General features: G+C 45.7%; 8 non-coding genes and 1 pseudogene across 8 annotated transcripts; all 9 read left to right on the top strand.

Annotated features, from left to right (window-relative positions):
• Positions 1-784: 784 nt before the first annotated feature.
• On the top strand, positions 785-975 carry LOC130321872 (U2 spliceosomal RNA). Its single transcript, XR_008867523.1, has one exon. It is a non-coding gene; the product is annotated as a U2 spliceosomal RNA (small nuclear RNA).
• Positions 976-3,044: 2,069 nt separating this feature from the next.
• LOC130321943 (U2 spliceosomal RNA) lies at positions 3,045-3,235 on the top strand. The gene has a single exon (XR_008867559.1). It is a non-coding gene; the product is annotated as a U2 spliceosomal RNA (small nuclear RNA).
• A 2,072-nt stretch (positions 3,236-5,307) lies between these two features.
• Positions 5,308-5,498, top strand: LOC130321942 (U2 spliceosomal RNA). The gene has a single exon (XR_008867558.1). It is a non-coding gene; the product is annotated as a U2 spliceosomal RNA (small nuclear RNA).
• A 2,096-nt stretch (positions 5,499-7,594) lies between these two features.
• On the top strand, positions 7,595-7,785 carry LOC130321855 (U2 spliceosomal RNA). The gene has a single exon (XR_008867507.1). It is a non-coding gene; the product is annotated as a U2 spliceosomal RNA (small nuclear RNA).
• Positions 7,786-9,851: 2,066 nt separating this feature from the next.
• Positions 9,852-10,042, top strand: LOC130321939 (U2 spliceosomal RNA). The gene has a single exon (XR_008867556.1). It is a non-coding gene; the product is annotated as a U2 spliceosomal RNA (small nuclear RNA).
• A 2,092-nt stretch (positions 10,043-12,134) lies between these two features.
• Positions 12,135-12,325, top strand: LOC130321854 (U2 spliceosomal RNA). The gene has a single exon (XR_008867506.1). It is a non-coding gene; the product is annotated as a U2 spliceosomal RNA (small nuclear RNA).
• A 2,084-nt stretch (positions 12,326-14,409) lies between these two features.
• Positions 14,410-14,545, top strand: LOC130321933 (U2 spliceosomal RNA; annotated as a pseudogene).
• A 1,461-nt stretch (positions 14,546-16,006) lies between these two features.
• Positions 16,007-16,194, top strand: LOC130321905 (U2 spliceosomal RNA). The gene has a single exon (XR_008867545.1). It is a non-coding gene; the product is annotated as a U2 spliceosomal RNA (small nuclear RNA).
• Positions 16,195-18,281: 2,087 nt separating this feature from the next.
• On the top strand, positions 18,282-18,472 carry LOC130321936 (U2 spliceosomal RNA). The gene has a single exon (XR_008867555.1). It is a non-coding gene; the product is annotated as a U2 spliceosomal RNA (small nuclear RNA).
• The last annotated feature ends 1,555 nt before the right edge of the window (positions 18,473-20,027 follow it).

Here is a 20,027-nt window from a genome sequence, read left to right as displayed (position 1 = left end):
CTGTGATGTCACTCAATACCACTGACATCACTAGGTGTAAACAACATCTCTCCTTTGCTGTGTATGTGACTATGGAGCTGTTTGGTGATGTCGTCTATTATGGCCTTCATAGAAGCAACAGGAGATTGTTGCATCCATCTAGAACCCTCAGAACTACAGTGCTATGATGTCACTCACTTCCACAGGCCTTGCAGAGTGTAAACAACAACAACCCAGCTTTGTTGTGTATGTAACCATAGGGATTTGTGATGTCACCTAGAACCTTCACAGCAGCGACAGCTTTATGAGGAGCATCAGCACTGCTCTGCCTGAGCAGAACCATCACCGCCATAGGTTGTCAAATAACCCGGATTTAACCCACACAGGTAAGTCCAATGGGGTGCAGGCATGTCCTCTATGCTTACAGCTTCCCGTGGGTGTTGGTTTGATACCGTTTGGGGACAGCCAAGGAGGCATCTGCAGGCAACAAAGGTAGGTGTGTGCTTGTGTGTGTGTTTCCTATGCAGATCCTAAGCCCAGTGTCACATGCAAGTAGGAGGAGTAAGAAGGGTTCCTGGCAAATCCGGGTTATGGATTGCATTTAAAAAGGCCCCGTGGGAGTGCAATGGGCCCCTGTCTTGCTGCTTAGCAATAATGGTATGGGTTTAGGTTCTGCTGTGTGTACTGGTGGTTGACTGCCCCCCAGCCCAGAGTGTGCATGGAAAATTGTCTGGCAGCCTCCCTGACAGCAAGCAGTGATAGTGCCCATGAAGGGGACCTTGTTGGGCCCGCCCCTTTCACGGTTATCGCTTCTCGGCCTTTTGGCTAAGATCAAGTGTAGTATCTGTTCTTATCAGTTTAATATCTGTAACGTCCCCTATCTGGGGACCATATATTAAATGGATTTTTGAGAACGGGGGCCGATTTCGAAGCTTGCTTCCGTCGCCCTATGCATTGACCCGATATGGCAGTATCTTCGGGTACAGTGCACCACCCCCTTACAGGGTTAAAAAGAAAGATTCCTACTTTCATTGCTACCTGCTTGCTGGCTAGCCAGCTAGCCAGCCCTGTGGGCCTTGCTGCTGCTGCTGCAGCCAAAAAACAAAAGGTGGTGCTGCTGCTGCTTCTGCTGCTTCTGCTTCTGCTTGTGTCTGGCCGCTGTTGGAGCGTCCAGGCACAGGACTTCTGCTGCTGCTGACTAAATGGCCTCCTTAATTGGATCATTTGAGTAGCCAGCACACCTGTGCAGGTAGGGCATGACATGATAGGCAGCTGCCTTGATAGCGGGTGGGTGCTGAATGTTCCTAATTGACAAAATAAGATTAATGCTTATGAAGAAATATAAAATCTCATCCCTTCCCCAATATCGCGCCACACCCCTACCCCTTAATTCCCTGGTTGAACTTGATGGACATATGTCTTTTTTCGACCGTACTAACTATGTAACTATGTAACATAACATGGGGGGGGGTCTCCTGGCTGTTCACACAGGTGTGTCATTGCTGTACATTGACCATGCATTGCTTCTGTGGTATTGCAAAGGCAAAGACAAATGCTTCCAGCCATCCATTGCACTAATGGATTGGTCATCAGCTGGCTGTCTATGTCCCGCATCAATATAGACCAAAGTACAGAGGGTTAGGCTATGCTATTGTGCACCTACCTGATGCATCAGAAGGTGCGAGGCCCTTGCTAAATTCTGTGCACAGACTTTGAGATCTATGCTTTAGACTGTATCTAAACCTGCTCCAACATGGACTGACATTCTGGCCTACTTTCAGCCGATGCGACTTGTCTGTCGCTGAACAGTCGCTTTTTATGTATTCAGCACCTATGTATAATGTTGTAAAAATGCTCTAGAAGCTAAAGTCGCAGAAATGTCACACATATTTGGCCTGCAACTTTCTGTGCGACAAATTCAGACAGGAAAAATCAGTATAAATCCTTAGAAAATTATCCCCCAGTGTCTCCATCTGCTGGCGGTATTGAATAAGCATTGCTGCACTGATGGGGTATGCATTAGACGAAAAAAAAGAAGAAAAAGAAGAATAATACGCCCAGAAAAGAGGCGAAAAGGAGAAAAACGTAAAAAAACGTGAAAAAAAAGTAAGAGGAAGAGAAGGGAAAAAAAGGTGGAAATGGGTTTAAAAGTGATTTCGGCGGAGAAATATATATGTATATATATATATATACGCGCACACACACACATATATATAAACGTATTCTCCGTTGAGATATTGCAGCCGCTGCTGTGTCCAGGCCCAGGAGCCTTAGCACTGTGCTGTGATGTCACTCAATACCACTGACATCACTAGGTGTAAACAACATCTCTCCTTTGCTGTGTATGTGACTATGGAGCTGTTTGGTGATGTCGTCTATTATGGCCTTCATAGAAGCAACAGGAGATTGTTGCATCCATCTAGAACCCTCAGAACTACAGTGCTATGATGTCACTCACTTCCACAGGCCTTGCAGAGTGTAAACAACAACAACCCAGCTTTGTTGTGTATGTAACCATAGGGATTTGTGATGTCACCTAGAACCTTCACAGCAGCGACAGCTTTATGAGGAGCATCAGCACTGCTCTGCCTGAGCAGAACCATCACCGCCATAGGTTGTCAAATAACCCGGATTTAACCCACACAGGTAAGTCCAATGGGGTGCAGGCATGTCCTCTATGCTTACAGCTTCCCGTGGGTGTTGGTTTGATACCGTTTGGGGACAGCCAAGGAGGCATCTGCAGGCAACAAAGGTAGGTGTGTGCTTGTGTGTGTGTTTCCTATGCAGATCCTAAGCCCAGTGTCACATGCAAGTAGGAGGAGTAAGAAGGGTTCCTGGCAAATCCGGGTTATGGATTGCATTTAAAAAGGCCCCGTGGGAGTGCAATGGGCCCCTGTCTTGCTGCTTAGCAATAATGGTATGGGTTTAGGTTCTGCTGTGTGTACTGGTGGTTGACTGCCCCCCAGCCCAGAGTGTGCATGGAAAATTGTCTGGCAGCCTCCCTGACGGCAAGCAGTGATAGTGCCCATGAAGGGGACCTTGTTGGGTCCGCCCCTTTCACGGTTATCGCTTCTCGGCCTTTTGGCTAAGATCAAGTGTAGTATCTGTTCTTATCAGTTTAATATCTGATACGTCCCCTATCTGGGGACCATATATTAAATGGATTTTTGAGAACGGGGGCCGATTTCGAAGCTTGCTTCCGTCGCCCTATGCATTGACCCGATATGGCAGTATCTTCGGGTACAGTGCACCACCCCCTTACAGGGTTAAAAAGAAAGATTCCTACTTTCATTGCTACCTGCTTGCTGGCTAGCCAGCTAGCCAGCCCTGTGGGCCTTGCTGCTGCTGCTGCTGCAGCCAAAAAACAAAAGGTGGTGCTGCTGCTGCTTCTGCTGCTTCTGCTTCTGCTTGTGTCTGGCCGCTGTTGGAGCGTCCAGGCACAGGACTTCTGCTGCTGCTGACTAAATGGCCTCCTTAATTGGATCATTTGAGTAGCCAGCACACCTGTGCAGGTAGGGCATGACATGATAGGCAGCTGCCTTGATAGCGGGTGGGTGCTGAATGTTCCTAATTGACAAAATAAGATTAATGCTTATGAAGAAATATAAAATCTCATCTCTTCCCCAATATCGCGCCACACCCCTACCCCTTAATTCCCTGGTTGAACTTGATGGACATATGTCTTTTTTCGACCGTACTAACTATGTAACTATGTAACATAACATGGGGGGGGGGGTCTCCTGGCTGTTCACACAGGTGTGTCATTGCTGTACATTGACCATGCATTGCTTCTGTGGTATTGCAAAGGCAAAGACAAATGCTTCCAGCCATCCATTGCACTAATGGATTGGTCATCAGCTGGCTGTCTATGTCCCGCATCAATATAGACCAAAGTACAGAGGGTTAGGCTATGCTATTGTGCACCTACCTGATGCATCAGAAGGTGCGAGGCCCTTGCTAAATTCTGTGCACAGACTTTGAGATCTATGCTTTAGACTGTATCTAAACCTGCTCCAACATGGACTGACATTCTGGCCTACTTTCAGCCGATGCGACTTGTCTGTCGCTGAACAGTCGCTTTTTATGTATTCAGCACCTATGTATAATGTTGTAAAAATGCTCTAGAAGCTAAAGTCGCAGAAATGTCACACATATTTGGCCTGCAACTTTCTGTGCGACAAATTCAGACAGGAAAAATCAGTATAAATCCTTAGAAAATTATCCCCCAGTGTCTCCATCTGCTGGCGGTATTGAATAAGCATTGCTGCACTGATGGGGTATGCATTAGACGAAAAAAAAGAAGAAAAAGAAGAATAATACGCCCAGAAAAGAGGCGAAAAGGAGAAAAACGTAAAAAAACGTGAAAAAAAAGTAAGAGGAAGAGAAGGGAAAAAAAGGTGGAAATGGGTTTAAAAGTGATTTCGGCGGAGAAATATATATGTATATATATATATATACGCGCACACACACATATATATAAACGTATTCTCCGTTGAGATATTGCAGCCGCTGCTGTGTCCAGGCCCAGGAGCCTTAGCACTGTGCTGTGATGTCACTCAATACCACTGACATCACTAGGTGTAAACAACATCTCTCCTTTGCTGTGTATGTGACTATGGAGCTGTTTGGTGATGTCGTCTATTATGGCCTTCATAGAAGCAACAGGAGATTGTTGCATCCATCTAGAACCCTCAGAACTACAGTGCTATGATGTCACTCACTTCCACAGGCCTTGCAGAGTGTAAACAACAACAACCCAGCTTTGTTGTGTATGTAACCATAGGGATTTGTGATGTCACCTAGAACCTTCACAGCAGCGACAGCTTTATGAGGAGCATCAGCACTGCTCTGCCTGAGCAGAACCATCACCGCCATAGGTTGTCAAATAACCCGGATTTAACCCACACAGGTAAGTCCAATGGGGTGCAGGCATGTCCTCTATGCTTACAGCTTCCCGTGGGTGTTGGTTTGATACCGTTTGGGGACAGCCAAGGAGGCATCTGCAGGCAACAAAGGTAGGTGTGTGCTTGTGTGTGTGTTTCCTATGCAGATCCTAAGCCCAGTGTCACATGCAAGTAGGAGGAGTAAGAAGGGTTCCTGGCAAATCCGGGTTATGGATTGCATTTAAAAAGGCCCCGTGGGAGTGCAATGGGCCCCTGTCTTGCTGCTTAGCAATAATGGTATGGGTTTACGTTCTGCTGTGTGTACTGGTGGTTGACTGCCCCCCAGCCCAGAGTGTGCATGGAAAATTGTCTGGCAGCCTCCCTGACAGCAAGCAGTGATAGTGCCCATGAAGGGGACCTTGTTGGGCCCGCCCCTTTCACGGTTATCGCTTCTCGGCCTTTTGGCTAAGATCAAGTGTAGTATCTGTTCTTATCAGTTTAATATCTGATACGTCCCCTATCTGGGGACCATATATTAAATGGATTTTTGAGAACGGGGGCCGATTTCGAAGCTTGCTTCCGTCGCCCTATGCATTGACCCGATATGGCAGTATCTTCGGGTACAGTGCACCACCCCCTTACAGGGTTAAAAAGAAAGATTCCTACTTTCATTGCTACCTGCTTGCTGGCTAGCCAGCTAGCCAGCCCTGTGGGCCTTGCTGCTGCTGCAGCCAAAAAACAAAAGGTGGTGCTGCTGCTGCTTCTGCTGCTTCTGCTTCTGCTTGTGTCTGGCCGCTGTTGGAGCGTCCAGGCACAGGACTTCTGCTGCTGCTGACTAAATGGCCTCCTTAATTGGATCATTTGAGTAGCCAGCACACCTGTGCAGGTAGGGCATGACATGATAGGCAGCTGCCTTGATAGCGGGTGGGTGCTGAATGTTCCTAATTGACAAAATAAGATTAATGCTTATGAAGAAATATAAAATCTCATCCCTTCCCCAATATCGCGCCACACCCCTACCCCTTAATTCCCTGGTTGAACTTGATGGACATATGTCTTTTTTCGACCGTACTAACTATGTAACTATGTAACATAACATGGGGGGGGGTCTCCTGGCTGTTCACACAGGTGTGTCATTGCTGTACATTGACCATGCATTGCTTCTGTGGTATTGCAAAGGCAAAGACAAATGCTTCCAGCCATCCATTGCACTAATGGATTGGTCATCAGCTGGCTGTCTATGTCCCGCATCAATATAGACCAAAGTACAGAGGGTTAGGCTATGCTATTGTGCACCTACCTGATGCATCAGAAGGTGCGAGGCCCTTGCTAAATTCTGTGCACAGACTTTGAGATCTATGCTTTAGACTGTATCTAAACCTGCTCCAACATGGACTGACATTCTGGCCTACTTTCAGCCGATGCGACTTGTCTGTCGCTGAACAGTCGCTTTTTATGTATTCAGCACCTATGTATAATGTTGTAAAAATGCTCTAGAAGCTAAAGTCGCAGAAATGTCACACATATTTGGCCTGCAACTTTCTGTGCGACAAATTCAGACAGGAAAAATCAGTATAAATCCTTAGAAAATTATCCCCCAGTGTCTCCATCTGCTGGCGGTATTGAATAAGCATTGCTGCACTGATGGGGTATGCATTAGACGAAAAAAAAGAAGAAAAAGAAGAATAATACGCCCAGAAAAGAGGCGAAAAGGAGAAAAACGTAAAAAAACGTGAAAAAAAAGTAAGAGGAAGAGAAGGGAAAAAAAGGTGGAAATGGGTTTAAAAGTGATTCCGGCGGAGAAATATATATATATATATATATATATATATATATATATATATATATATATATATATACGCGCACACACACACATATATATAAACGTATTCTCCGTTGAGATATTGCAGCCGCTGCTGTGTCCAGGCCCAGGAGCCTTAGCACTGTGCTGTGATGTCACTCAATACCACTGACATCACTAGGTGTAAACAACATCTCTCCTTTGCTGTGTATGTGACCATGGAGCTGTTTGGTGATGTCGTCTATTATGGCCTTCATAGAAGCAACAGGAGATTGTTGCATCCATCTAGAACCCTCAGAACTACAGTGCTATGATGTCACTCACTTCCACAGGCCTTGCAGAGTGTAAACAACAACAACCCAGCTTTGTTGTGTATGTAACCATAGGGATTTGTGATGTCACCTAGAACCTTCACAGCAGCGACAGCTTTATGAGGAGCATCAGCACTGCTCTGCCTGAGCAGAACCATCACCGCCATAGGTTGTCAAATAACCCGGATTTAACCCACACAGGTAAGTCCAATGGGGTGCAGGCATGTCCTCTATGCTTACAGCTTCCCGTGGGTGTTGGTTTGATACCGTTTGGGGACAGCCAAGGAGGCATCTGCAGGCAACAAAGGTAGGTGTGTGCTTGTGTGTGTGTTTCCTATGCAGATCCTAAGCCCAGTGTCACATGCAAGTAGGAGGAGTAAGAAGGGTTCCTGGCAAATCCGGGTTATGGATTGCATTTAAAAAGGCCCCGTGGGAGTGCAATGGGCCCCTGTCTTGCTGCTTAGCAATAATGGTATGGGTTTACGTTCTGCTGTGTGTACTGGTGGTTGACTGCCCCCCAGCCCAGAGTGTGCATGGAAAATTGTCTGGCAGCCTCCCTGACAGCAAGCAGTGATAGTGCCCATGAAGGGGACCTTGTTGGGCCCGCCCCTTTCACGGTTATCGCTTCTCGGCCTTTTGGCTAAGATCAAGTGTAGTATCTGTTCTTATCAGTTTAATATCTGATACGTCCCCTATCTGGGGACCATATATTAAATGGATTTTTGAGAACGGGGGCCGATTTGGAAGCTTGCTTCCGTCGCCCTATGCATTGACCCGATATGGCAGTATCTTCGGGTACAGTGCACCACCCCCTTACAGGGTTAAAAAGAAAGATTCCTACTTTCATTGCTACCTGCTTGCTGGCTAGCCAGCTAGCCAGCCCTGTGGGCCTTGCTGCTGCTGCAGCCAAAAAACAAAAGGTGGTGCTGCTGCTGCTTCTGCTGCTTCTGCTTCTGCTTGTGTCTGGCCGCTGTTGGAGCGTCCAGGCACAGGACTTCTGCTGCTGCTGACTAAATGGCCTCCTTAATTGGATCATTTGAGTAGCCAGCACACCTGTGCAGGTAGGGCATGACATGATAGGCAGCTGCCTTGATAGCGGGTGGGTGCTGAATGTTCCTAATTGACAAAATAAGATTAATGCTTATGAAGAAATATAAAATCTCATCTCTTCCCCAATATCGCGCCACACCCCTACCCCTTAATTCCCTGGTTGAACTTGATGGACATATGTCTTTTTTCGACCGTACTAACTATGTAACTATGTAACATAACATGGGGGGGGGGGTCTCCTGGCTGTTCACACAGGTGTGTCATTGCTGTACATTGACCATGCATTGCTTCTGTGGTATTGCAAAGGCAAAGACAAATGCTTCCAGCCATCCATTGCACTAATGGATTGGTCATCAGCTGGCTGTCTATGTCCCGCATCAATATAGACCAAAGTACAGAGGGTTAGGCTATGCTATTGTGCACCTACCTGATGCATCAGAAGGTGCGAGGCCCTTGCTAAATTCTGTGCACAGACTTTGAGATCTATGCTTTAGACTGTATCTAAACCTGCTCCAACATGGACTGACATTCTGGCCTACTTTCAGCCGATGCGACTTGTCTGTCGCTGAACAGTCGCTTTTTATGTATTCAGCACCTATGTATAATGTTGTAAAAATGCTCTAGAAGCTAAAGTCGCAGAAATGTCACACATATTTGGCCTGCAACTTTCTGTGCGACAAATTCAGACAGGAAAAATCAGTATAAATCCTTAGAAAATTATCCCCCAGTGTCTCCATCTGCTGGCGGTATTGAATAAGCATTGCTGCACTGATGGGGTATGCATTAGACGAAAAAAAAGAAGAAAAAGAAGAATAATACGCCCAGAAAAGAGGCGAAAAGGAGAAAAACGTAAAAAAACGTGAAAAAAAAGTAAGAGGAAGAGAAGGGAAAAAAAGGTGGAAATGGGTTTAAAAGTGATTTCGGCGGAGAAATATATATGTATATATATATATATACGCGCACACACACATATATATAAACGTATTCTCCGTTGAGATATTGCAGCCGCTGCTGTGTCCAGGCCCAGGAGCCTTAGCACTGTGCTGTGATGTCACTCAATACCACTGACATCACTAGGTGTAAACAACATCTCTCCTTTGCTGTGTATGTGACTATGGAGCTGTTTGGTGATGTCGTCTATTATGGCCTTCATAGAAGCAACAGGAGATTGTTGCATCCATCTAGAACCCTCAGAACTACAGTGCTATGATGTCACTCACTTCCACAGGCCTTGCAGAGTGTAAACAACAACAACCCAGCTTTGTTGTGTATGTAACCATAGGGATTTGTGATGTCACCTAGAACCTTCACAGCAGCGACAGCTTTATGAGGAGCATCAGCACTGCTCTGCCTGAGCAGAACCATCACCGCCATAGGTTGTCAAATAACCCGGATTTAACCCACACAGGTAAGTCCAATGGGGTGCAGGCATGTCCTCTATGCTTACAGCTTCCCGTGGGTGTTGGTTTGATACCGTTTGGGGACAGCCAAGGAGGCATCTGCAGGCAACAAAGGTAGGTGTGTGCTTGTGTGTGTGTTTCCTATGCAGATCCTAAGCCCAGTGTCACATGCAAGTAGGAGGAGTAAGAAGGGTTCCTGGCAAATCCGGGTTATGGATTGCATTTAAAAAGGCCCCGTGGGAGTGCAATGGGCCCCTGTCTTGCTGCTTAGCAATAATGGTATGGGTTTACGTTCTGCTGTGTGTACTGGTGGTTGACTGCCCCCCAGCCCAGAGTGTGCATGGAAAATTGTCTGGCAGCCTCCCTGACAGCAAGCAGTGATAGTGCCCATGAAGGGGACCTTGTTGGGCCCGCCCCTTTCACGGTTATCGCTTCTCGGCCTTTTGGCTAAGATCAAGTGTAGTATCTGTTCTTATCAGTTTAATATCTGATACGTCCCCTATCTGGGGACCATATATTAAATGGATTTTTGAGAACGGGGGCCGATTTCGAAGCTTGCTTCCGTCGCCCTATGCATTGACCCGATATGGCAGTATCTTCGGGTACAGTGCACCACCCCCTTACAGGGTTAAAAAGAAAGATTCCTACTTTCATTGCTACCTGCTTGCTGGCTAGCCAGCTAGCCAGCCCTGTGGGCCTTGCTGCTGCTGCAGCCAAAAAACAAAAGGTGGTGCTGCTGCTGCTTCTGCTGCTTCTGCTTCTGCTTGTGTCTGGCCGCTGTTGGAGCGTCCAGGCACAGGACTTCTGCTGCTGCTGACTAAATGGCCTCCTTAATTGGATCATTTGAGTAGCCAGCACACCTGTGCAGGTAGGGCATGACATGATAGGCAGCTGCCTTGATAGCGGGTGGGTGCTGAATGTTCCTAATTGACAAAATAAGATTAATGCTTATGAAGAAATATAAAATCTCATCCCTTCCCCAATATCGCGCCACACCCCTACCCCTTAATTCCCTGGTTGAACTTGATGGACATATGTCTTTTTTCGACCGTACTAACTATGTAACTATGTAACATAACATGGGGGGGGGTCTCCTGGCTGTTCACACAGGTGTGTCATTGCTGTACATTGACCATGCATTGCTTCTGTGGTATTGCAAAGGCAAAGACAAATGCTTCCAGCCATCCATTGCACTAATGGATTGGTCATCAGCTGGCTGTCTATGTCCCGCATCAATATAGACCAAAGTACAGAGGGTTAGGCTATGCTATTGTGCACCTACCTGATGCATCAGAAGGTGCGAGGCCCTTGCTAAATTCTGTGCACAGACTTTGAGATCTATGCTTTAGACTGTATCTAAACCTGCTCCAACATGGACTGACATTCTGGCCTACTTTCAGCCGATGCGACTTGTCTGTCGCTGAACAGTCGCTTTTTATGTATTCAGCACCTATGTATAATGTTGTAAAAATGCTCTAGAAGCTAAAGTCGCAGAAATGTCACACATATTTGGCCTGCAACTTTCTGTGCGACAAATTCAGACAGGAAAAATCAGTATAAATCCTTAGAAAATTATCCCCCAGTGTCTCCATCTGCTGGCGGTATTGAATAAGCATTGCTGCACTGATGGGGTATGCATTAGACGAAAAAAAAGAAGAAAAAGAAGAATAATACGCCCAGAAAAGAGGCGAAAAGGAGAAAAACGTAAAAAAACGTGAAAAAAAAGTAAGAGGAAGAGAAGGGAAAAAAAGGTGGAAATGGGTTTAAAAGTGATTCCGGCGGAGAAATATATATATATATATATATATATATATATATATATATATATATATATATACGCGCACACACACACATATATATAAACGTATTCTCCGTTGAGATATTGCAGCCGCTGCTGTGTCCAGGCCCAGGAGCCTTAGCACTGTGCTGTGATGTCACTCAATACCACTGACATCACTAGGTGTAAACAACATCTCTCCTTTGCTGTGTATGTGACCATGGAGCTGTTTGGTGATGTCGTCTATTATGGCCTTCATAGAAGCAACAGGAGATTGTTGCATCCATCTAGAACCCTCAGAACTACAGTGCTATGATGTCACTCACTTCCACAGGCCTTGCAGAGTGTAAACAACAACAACCCAGCTTTGTTGTGTATGTAACCATAGGGATTTGTGATGTCACCTAGAACCTTCACAGCAGCGACAGCTTTATGAGGAGCATCAGCACTGCTCTGCCTGAGCAGAACCATCACCGCCATAGGTTGTCAAATAACCCGGATTTAACCCACACAGGTAAGTCCAATGGGGTGCAGGCATGTCCTCTATGCTTACAGCTTCCCGTGGGTGTTGGTTTGATACCGTTTGGGGACAGCCAAGGAGGCATCTGCAGGCAACAAAGGTAGGTGTGTGCTTGTGTGTGTGTTTCCTATGCAGATCCTAAGCCCAGTGTCACATGCAAGTAGGAGGAGTAAGAAGGGTTCCTGGCAAATCCGGGTTATGGATTGCATTTAAAAAGGCCCCGTGGGAGTGCAATGGGCCCCTGTCTTGCTGCTTAGCAATAATGGTATGGGTTTACGTTCTGCTGTGTGTACTGGTGGTTGACTGCCCCCCAGCCCAGAGTGTGCATGGAAAATTGTCTGGCAGCCTCCCTGACAGCAAGCAGTGATAGTGCCCATGAAGGGGACCTTGTTGGGCCCGCCCCTTTCACGGTTATCGCTTCTCGGCCTTTTGGCTAAGATCAAGTGTAGTATCTGTTCTTATCAGTTTAATATCTGATACGTCCCCTATCTGGGGACCATATATTAAATGGATTTTTGAGAACGGGGGCCGATTTGGAAGCTTGCTTCCGTCGCCCTATGCATTGACCCGATATGGCAGTATCTTCGGGTACAGTGCACCACCCCCTTACAGGGTTAAAAAGAAAGATTCCTACTTTCATTGCTACCTGCTTGCTGGCTAGCCAGCTAGCCAGCCCTGTGGGCCTTGCTGCTGCTGCAGCCAAAAAACAAAAGGTGGTGCTGCTGCTGCTTCTGCTGCTTCTGCTTCTGCTTGTGTCTGGCCGCTGTTGGAGCGTCCAGGCACAGGACTTCTGCTGCTGCTGACTAAATGGCCTCCTTAATTGGATCATTTGAGTAGCCAGCACACCTGTGCAGGTAGGGCATGACATGATAGGCAGCTGCCTTGATAGCGGGTGGGTGCTGAATGTTCCTAATTGACAAAATAAGATTAATGCTTATGAAGAAATATAAAATCTCATCCCTTCCCCAATATCGCGCCACACCCCTACCCCTTAATTCCCTGGTTGAACTTGATGGACATATGTCTTTTTTCGACCGTACTAACTATGTAACTATGTAACATAACATGGGGGGGGGTCTCCTGGCTGTTCACACAGGTGTGTCATTGCTGTACATTGACCATGCATTGCTTCTGTGGTATTGCAAAGGCAAAGACAAATGCTTCCAGCCATCCATTGCACTAATGGATTGGTCATCAGCTGGCTGTCTATGTCCCGCATCAATATAGACCAAAGTACAGAGGGTTAGGCTATGCTATTGTGCACCTACCTGATGCATCAGAAGGTGCGAGGCCCTTGCTAAATTCTGTGCACAGACTTTGAGATCTATGCTTTAGACTGTATCTAAACCTGCTCCAACATGGACTGACATTCTGGCCTACTTTCAGCCGATGCGACTTGTCTGTCGCTGAACAGTCGCTTTTTATGTATTCAGCACCTATGTATAATGTTGTAAAAATGCTCTAGAAGCTAAAGTCGCAGAAATGTCACACATATTTGGCCTGCAACTTTCTGTGCGACAAATTCAGACAGGAAAAATCAGTATAAATCCTTAGAAAATTATCCCCCAGTGTCTCCATCTGCTGGCGGTATTGAATAAGCATTGCTGCACTGATGGGGTATGCATTAGACGAAAAAAAAGAAGAAAAAGAAGAATAATACGCCCAGAAAAGAGGCGAAAAGGAGAAAAACGTAAAAAAACGTGAAAAAAAAGTAAGAGGAAGAGAAGGGAAAAAAAGGTGGAAATGGGTTTAAAAGTGATTTCGGCGGAGAAATATATATATATATATATATATATATATATATATATATATATACGCGCACACACACACATATATATAAACGTATTCTCCGTTGAGATATTGCAGCCGCTGCTGTGTCCAGGCCCAGGAGCCTTAGCACTGTGCTGTGATGTCACTCAATACCACTGACATCACTAGGTGTAAACAACATCTCTCCTTTGCTGTGTATGTGACTATGGAGCTGTTTGGTGATGTCGTCTATTATGGCCTTCATAGAAGCAACAGGAGATTGTTGCATCCATCTAGAACCCTCAGAACTACAGTGCTATGATGTCACTCACTTCCACAGGCCTTGCAGAGTGTAAACAACAACAACCCAGCTTTGTTGTGTATGTAACCATAGGGATTTGTGATGTCACCTAGAACCTTCACAGCAGCGACAGCTTTATGAGGAGCATCAGCACTGCTCTGCCTGAGCAGAACCATCACCGCCATAGGTTGTCAAATAACCCGGGTTTAACCCACACAGGTAAGTCCAATGGGGTGCAGGCATGTCCTCTATGCTTACAGCTTCCCGTGGGTGTTGGTTTGATACCGTTTGGGGACAGCCAAGGAGGCATCTGCAGGCAACAAAGGTAGGTGTGTGCTTGTGTGTGTGTTTCCTATGCAGATCCTAAGCCCAGTGTCACATGCAAGTAGGAGGAGTAAGAAGGGTTCCTGGCAAATCCGGGTTATGGATTGCATTTAAAAAGGCCCCGTGGGAGTGCAATGGGCCCCTGTCTTGCTGCTTAGCAATAATGGTATGGGTTTAGGTTCTGCTGTGTGTACTGGTGGTTGACTGCCCCCCAGCCCAGAGTGTGCATGGAAAATTGTCTGGCAGCCTCCCTGACAGCAAGCAGTGATAGTGCCCATGAAGGGCACCTTGTTGGGCCCGCCCCTTTCACGGTTATCGCTTCTCGGCCTTTTGGCTAAGATCAAGTGTAGTATATGCTTGCTTGATCTGGCTGGAAGGAGCCCGGGGTACCCGCTCCTTTTCCCTGGGGGATCGTCCCATCTATATGGTGGGACTAAACCCCCTTGCTGACATCAGGGTGGCGGCTTAGTCCCCGGGCAACGAGGAGCGATCACCACCTACCTACCTACCTACCTGCCTGCAGTAGGGGAGGTGTTTTTTCTGCGATGGAGGAGGCTGGCAAGAAAGGAGAGCCTGCTGGAGGTGTACCTAGCTACGCCAGACTACGAAATGGAGTCCGAATTACTCTTTTGGATGCTGGAAAGAAGGAGAGAGGTTTATTCTTCGTGGTGGAGGAGATTTTGTTCCAGTTTTTTGAGCTGAGGAAGGACCAGATATTATCGATGCTGGAATTTCCAAGAAATGGAGTCTATGATGTGGTTCTGGTTTCGGAGGAGGACTATGGTGTGTTCTGCAATAAAGCATTGCTGTGGAAGTCGCACCCTAAGTTGGGAGGGGTAGAGATTACTCCCCATTTCCCGACTCGGGAAAGACTTATAACTGTGAGGATGTACAGTCCGTATATCACAGAAGAAGAGATTGTTCTGTTCCTTTCTAGATTCTGTGAGGAGGTGAAGCCAAAAGGCAAGATCTATAATCAATATGGACTTTGGACGACAAAGTGGAAATTTCAAGTGAAGTTTCAGAAAACACCTGATGGAAAGCTAATTTATCCCCCAGGGCGTTTTAAGATTGGCCCAGTAAATGGGGACCTGTTCTTTTCAGGCATGGACGACTTTTGTCGAAAGTGTAAAAGGTATGGCCATAGGAAAGATTTTTGTGATATTGTTTGGTGCTATAAATGCCAAGAAGAAGGCCATGAGCCAGAAGCATGTAAGGTGAAGAAAAAGTGTCATCTATGTGGTGATGAGGGACACCTGGCAGTAATGTGTCCTAAGAAGAAGAAGAAGAAAAAGGAGGTTATGAAACGAAGTAGGGAGGAGGAAACTGATGTGAGGGAAGAACCTGAAGAGGAGGAAACTCCAACCAGGAAAGTGATGGAGGAGAAGAAAAGGAAAGAAAATGAAGAAGAATATGTATCGGTAGAGTATGGAGGCTCTCTTGATGTTGTCTTCAAGAGTGTGTCAAAAAAAGAAAAAAAAAAAAGCCTTTGACGAGGATTTGGGAAATCTGAAAGAAAGATTGGGAATCAAAGTCAATGAAGCAAGGGATAAAGTCTATTGTTCCTTTCACGCAGATATAGATAGATTTGTGGAAACATACAAGGTTCCAGCGTGGCTGGCGATTCCAGCCAAAAGTGAGATGCTGAGTGGATCTATAACTTGTGGTTTCTTAGACTTCTTGATGGTCTTTGCATGGAGAAGAGGAATGACATTTGGGTAATTTTTCTTTAAGAAATTATAGAATTATAGTATGGTTAGTTTTGGTTTGATAATTTTTTTATGTTTTAAATATGGTTTCTTTTATTGTTTAAAAAAAAAAAAAAAAAAAAAAGAGATAAAGAAATAAAGAAAAACGGGTTTTCCTGATGATGAACAAAAAATCAAGCTCAAATAAGATCTTAGAGCTCTGATGGAGTTCTGAGGGTTAACTAAAAAAAAAAAAAATCTGTTCTTATCAGTTTAATATCTGATACGTCCCCTATCTGGGGACCATATATTAAATGGATTTTTGAGAACGGGGGCCAATTTCGAAGCTTGCTTCCGTCGCCCTATGCATTGACCCGATATGGCAGTATCTTCGGGTACAGTGCACCACCCCCTTACAGGGTTAAAAAGAAAGATTCCTACTTTCATTGCTACCTGCTTGCTGGCTAGCCAGCTAGCCAGCCCTGTGGGCCTTGCTGCTGCTGCAGCCAAAAAACAAAAGGTGGTGCTGCTGCTGCTTCTGCTGCTTCTGCTTCTGCTTGTGTCTGGCCGCTGTTGGAGCGTCCAGGCACAGGACTTCTGCTGCTGCTGACTAAATGGCCTCCTTAATTGGATCATTTGAGTAGCCAGCACACCTGTGCAGGTAGGGCATGACATGATAGGCAGCTGCTTTGATAGCGGGTGGGTGCTGAATGTTCCTAATTGACAAAATAAGATTAATGCTTATGAAGAAATATAAAATCTCATCCCTTCCCCAATATCGCGCCACACCCCTACCCCTTAATTCCCTGGTTGAACTTGATGGACATATGTCTTTTTTCGACCGTACTAACTATGTAACTATGTAACATAACATGGGGGGGGGGGGGGGTCTCCTGGCTGTTCACACAGGTGTGTCATTGCTGTACATTGACCATGCATTGCTTCTGTGGTATTGCAAAGGCAAAGACAAATGCTTCCAGCCATCCATTGCACTAATGGATTGGTCATCAGCTGGCTGTCTATGTCCCGCATCAATATAGACCAAAGTACAGAGGGTTAGGCTATGCTATTGTGCACCTACCTGATGCATCAGAAGGTGCGAGGCCCTTGCTAAATTCTGTGCACAGACTTTGAGATCTATACTTTAGACTGTATCTAAACCTGCTCCAACATGGACTGACATTCTGGCCTACTTTCAGCCGATGCGACTTGTCTGTCGCTGAACAGTCGCTTTTTATGTATTCAGCACCTATGTATAATGTTGTAAAAATGCTCTAGAAGCTAAAGTCGCAGAAATGTCACACATATTTGGCCTGCAACTTTCTGTGCGACAAATTCAGACAGGAAAAATCAGTATAAATCCTTAGAAAATTATCCCCCAGTGTCTCCATCTGCTGGCGGTATTGAATAAGCATTGCTGCACTGATGGGGTATGCATTAGACGAAAAAAAAGAAGAATAATACGCCCAGAAAAGAGGCGAAAAGGAGAAAAACGTAAAAAAACGTGAAAAAAAAGTAAGAGGAAGAGAAGGGAAAAAAAGGTGGAAATGGGTTTAAAAGTGATTTCGGCGGAGAAATATATATATATATATATATATATATATATATATATATATATATATATACGCGCACACACACACATATATATAAACGTATTCTCCGTTGAGATATTGCAGCCGCTGCTGTGTCCAGGCCCAGGAGCCTTAGCACTGTGCTGTGATGTCACTCAATACCACTGACATCACTAGGTGTAAACAACATCTCTCTTTTGCTGTGTATGTGACTATGGAGCTGTTTGGTGATGTCGTCTATTATGGCCTTCATAGAAGCAACAGGAGATTGTTGCATCCATCTAGAACCCTCAGAACTACAGTGCTATGATGTCACTCACTTCCACAGGCCTTGCAGAGTGTAAACAACAACAACCCAGCTTTGTTGTGTATGTAACCATAGGGATTTGTGATGTCACCTAGAACCTTCACAGCAGCGACAGCTTTATGAGGAGCATCAGCACTGCTCTGCCTGAGCAGAACCATCACCGCCATAGGTTGTCAAATAACCCGGGTTTAACCCACACAGGTAAGTCCAATGGGGTGCAGGCATGTCCTCTATGCTTACAGCTTCCCGTGGGTGTTGGTTTGATACCGTTTGGGGACAGCCAAGGAGGCATCTGCAGGCAACAAAGGTAGGTGTGTGCTTGTGTGTGTGTTTCCTATGCAGATCCTAAGCCCAGTGTCACATGCAAGTAGGAGGAGTAAGAAGGGTTCCTGGCAAATCCGGGTTATGGATTGCATTTAAAAAGGCCCCGTGGGAGTGCAATGGGCCCCTGTCTTGCTGCTTAGCAATAATGGTATGGGTTTAGGTTCTGCTGTGTGTACTGGTGGTTGACTGCCCCCCAGCCCAGAGTGTGCATGGAAAATTGTCTGGCAGCCTCCCTGACAGCAAGCAGTGATAGTGCCCATGAAGGGCACCTTGTTGGGCCCGCCCCTTTCACGGTTATCGCTTCTCGGCCTTTTGGCTAAGATCAAGTGTAGTATCTGTTCTTATCAGTTTAATATCTGATACGTCCCCTATCTGGGGACCATATATTAAATGGATTTTTGAGAACGGGGGCCGATTTCGAAGCTTGCTTCCGTCGCCCTATGCATTGACCCGATATGGCAGTATCTTCGGGTACAGTGCACCACCCCCTTACAGGGTTAAAAAGAAAGATTCCTACTTTCATTGCTACCTGCTTGCTGGCTAGCCAGCTAGCCAGCCCTGTGGGCCTTGCTGCTGCTGCAGCCAAAAAACAAAAGGTGGTGCTGCTGCTGCTTCTGCTGCTTCTGCTTCTGCTTGTGTCTGGCCGCTGTTGGAGCGTCCAGGCACAGGACTTCTGCTGCTGCTGACTAAATGGCCTCCTTAATTGGATCATTTGAGTAGCCAGCACACCTGTGCAGGTAGGGCATGACATGATAGGCAGCTGCCTTGATAGTGGGTGGGTGCTGAATGTTCCTAATTGACAAAATAAGATTAATGCTTATGAAGAAATATAAAATCTCATCCCTTCCCCAATATCGCGCCACACCCCTACCCCTTAATTCCCTGGTTGAACTTGATGGACATATGTCTTTTTTCGACCGTACTAACTATGTAACTATGTAACATAACATGGGGGGGGGGGGTCTCCTGGCTGTTCACACAGGTGTGTCATTGCTGTACATTGACCATGCATTGCTTCTGTGGTATTGCAAAGGCAAAGACAAATGCTTCCAGCCATCCATTGCACTAATGGATTGGTCATCAGCTGGCTGTCTATGTCCCGCATCAATATAGACCAAAGTACAGAGGGTTAGGCTATGCTATTGTGCACCTACCTGATGCATCAGAAGGTGCGAGGCCCTTGCTAAATTCTGTGCACAGACTTTGAGATCTATACTTTAGACTGTATCTAAACCTGCTCCAACATGGACTGACATTCTGGCCTACTTTCAGCCGATGCGACTTGTCTGTCGCTGAACAGTCGCTTTTTATGTATTCAGCACCTATGTATAATGTTGTAAAAATGCTCTAGAAGCTAAAGTCGCAGAAATGTCACACATATTTGGCCTGCAACTTTCTGTGCGACAAATTCAGACAGGAAAAATCAGTATAAATCCTTAGAAAATTATCCCCCAGTGTCTCCATCTGCTGGCGGTATTGAATAAGCATTGCTGCACTGATGGGGTATGCATTAGACGAAAAAAAAGAAGAAAAAGAAGAATAATACGCCCAGAAAAGAGGCGAAAAGGAGAAAAACGTAAAAAAACGTGAAAAAAAAGTAAGAGGAAGAGAAGGGAAAAAAAGGTGGAAATGGGTTTAAAAGTGATTTCGGCGGAGAAATATATATATATATATATATATATATATATATATACGCGCACACACACACATATATATAAACGTATTCTCCGTTGAGATATTGCAGCCGCTGCTGTGTCCAGGCCCAGGAGCCTTAGCACTGTGCTGTGATGTCACTCAATACCACTGACATCACTAGGTGTAAACAACATCTCTCCTTTGCTGTGTATGTGACTATGGAGCTGTTTGGTGATGTCGTCTATTATGGCCTTCATAGAAGCAACAGGAGGTTGTTGCATCCATCTAGAACCCTCAGAACTACAGTGCTATGATGTCACTCACTTCCACAGGCCTTGCAGAGTGTAAACAACAACAACCCAGCTTTGTTGTGTATGTAACCATAGGGATTTGTGATGTCACCTAGA

This window comes from Hyla sarda, unplaced genomic scaffold, assembly GCF_029499605.1.
Source record: "Hyla sarda isolate aHylSar1 unplaced genomic scaffold, aHylSar1.hap1 scaffold_229, whole genome shotgun sequence".
NCBI lineage: Eukaryota > Metazoa > Chordata > Amphibia > Anura > Hylidae > Hyla > Hyla sarda.
Note: the sequence above shows the minus strand (reverse complement) of the source record. Positions and strands in the feature narration are given on the sequence as shown.